Source organism: Lutra lutra, chromosome 8 (genome assembly GCF_902655055.1).
Source record: "Lutra lutra chromosome 8, mLutLut1.2, whole genome shotgun sequence".
Taxonomy (NCBI): Eukaryota; Metazoa; Chordata; class Mammalia; order Carnivora; family Mustelidae; genus Lutra; species Lutra lutra.
The window spans coordinates 19,387,211-19,389,520 of NC_062285.1; the positions used below are offsets into that span (position 1 = coordinate 19,387,211).

The 2,310-nt window shown below is 40.0% G+C and overlaps 1 pseudogene; it reads right to left on the bottom strand.

Moving 5' to 3' along the window:
- Positions 1 to 1,949: 1,949 nt before the first annotated feature.
- Positions 1,950 to 2,047, bottom strand: LOC125108101 (uncharacterized; annotated as a pseudogene).
- Between the last annotated feature and the right edge of the window lie 263 nt (positions 2,048 to 2,310).

Here is a 2,310-nt window from a genome sequence, read left to right on the forward strand (position 1 = left end):
ACCATCAGCTTCAACACTAGTTGAAGCTGTGATTGCAGACACAATCATCTATGGGGAAACTGGAGAGCAAGATGAGAAAAAAAGATGAAAGACAACTGAGAAGGGAACATCAATATTTGAGAGGTGAGCCAAGAGGGAGAAGATTGTGAATGTCTGAGAAGAATTGATAACAGAGGTAGGAGAAAGAGAAGAGAGTGCTTAAAACTCAAGAGTTTCAATGAAGGGTTGAATTGCAGTGTCAAAAATCAGGGAAAGATCAAGTGGGATGAGAACAGAAAATAACAATTTAGAGGTCACCGTTGGTAAGTTTTGACAGAAAGTGAGAGTAGAAAACCTTGTGAGAGGCTGAGAAGTTAGCAATCCATGAGGCTGTGGAGACAGGTCTTTCTCAGTGTTGAAGGGAAAACGGTGGACAGAATGTTAGCTTGAGAATGACTAGGATGAAGAGAAAACTTTCTCTCTCTCTCTCTCTCTCTCTCTCTCTCTCTCTCTCTATATATATATATATATATAAATAAAGGAAACTCTAAAATGTTTGTAGGTTGAACAGAAGACAGAGGAAAGGGATAAATTAAAGTGATAAAAAACCAAATTTATCTGATAAGGTGAAATTTTTTGAGACTTATGACATTTATAGCTTTTCTTTCTTTCTTTCTTTCTTTCTTTTTTTTTTTTTTTTTTTTTTTGGTGCTAGACCCATAAGAAATGTTTGCTAGATATGTTTCCAGATGGATGAAATAATTATTGAGATACAGTGTATCCCAGAGTGAAGAAGGACAGCCCTCCATTGAGAAAGGTTCAAGTTCCCTTCCAGATGTACTGATCTCTCCTGCCTCGCCCACCACTGCACTCTTACTACCCCAGGTCCAGGAAGCTCTCACCAACCCCCAAACGCGTCACACCCTCACTGTCTCTTTGCACAATGACTCAATGGTTTTGTACCAGGTTTTACCTCTGCCTGAAGTGTCCTTTTACCTACTCATTCTTCGAGAGTCCTCTCTAGTATCAGCTTCACCATGAAGCCTCTTTTCTGTCAGCTGGAATTCACTGCTGTCTCCTAAGGGCCATTAAAGACTTGTGTTCTTAGGTCTTGTGGACACTTCACAAATTCTCTGCCAATGCTTGTATGCCTGTCTGAATTTCCCTTATTAGGCTGGAAACAGGCTTTGTACCTGCCCATAACCCGCTCCTCAGATAGTGCTTGGCAAATAATAGGTGTTAGGGACTCATGACCGAATGAATGAGCAAAATAAAATTGAATATTGGCTTTCCAAAACTGGTTTTTAAAAAAATTTTTAAAGATTGATTTATTTATTTTAGGGAGAAAGAGAACAAGCAGGAGGGGCAGGGGGAGAGAGAGAGAAAGAATCTCAAGTAGACTCTGCCCTGAATGTAGAATCAACACAGGGCTGAATCTCATGACCCAAGAGCATGACCTGAGCCAAAATCAAGAGTCGTTTGCTTAACTGAAAGCAGCACTCAGGCCCCCCAAAACTGAATGTTTTTTAAAAGAAGCTCAGTAAAATTCAGACTATTGGTTCATCTTAGGAAATACAGAGGCACTTTTGAAGACATTGAAACATCAAAGCCCAGGGCAATCAGAATTATGGTCACTTTGTCAAAGTTATAAAAGGTTTTCTTCAGGCCTGCCTAACATGAGCATATAGACAGAGAAAAACTACCATCCTACCACTCTCAGAAACAGAAATGTGTGACTTAGTACACAGATAGAACAATTGGAATTTTTATAAATGTATTTACTAATCAAAAGACCCTTGAAGGGTGCTCTCCTCAGTTCCAGAGAATGACTTTAGTCACTCATGGGAAGTCCATTATTCTTCTCAGTGGTTGGTTTATGAAAAGTCAGGCAACAGTAATCTGGTCAATGAGGCATGAGGGAAGTGTCTGGGAGCCCTCATGAAGAGTCTTTCTAATTCTTTTTCTCTTTTCTTAGTATAGAATGCTTCATGAATTTGCATGTCATTCTTGCTCAGGGCCCATGCTTCTCTGTTTCATTCCAGTTTTAGTATATGTGCTGCTGAAGCAATAACTAGTTTTCTCATTCCTAACAGGGATCCAAGAAAGGGGCATTTTTTTCTTACATTCTTTGAACATGAATCAAGATGTGATGCTGGAGCTATTGTAGCCATATTGTGACCAGGAGGTGATAAGCCTGAGGAGAAAAGCCAATGCAGTGAGGATGGCAGAAGACAAAGGTGGAAAGATCAGGGTCCCTGGTGGTTGTGTTGAGCCACTGAATTAACCAACCCTCCAAAGGCCCTTACCTCTAGACTTTTTTTTTTTAACTTC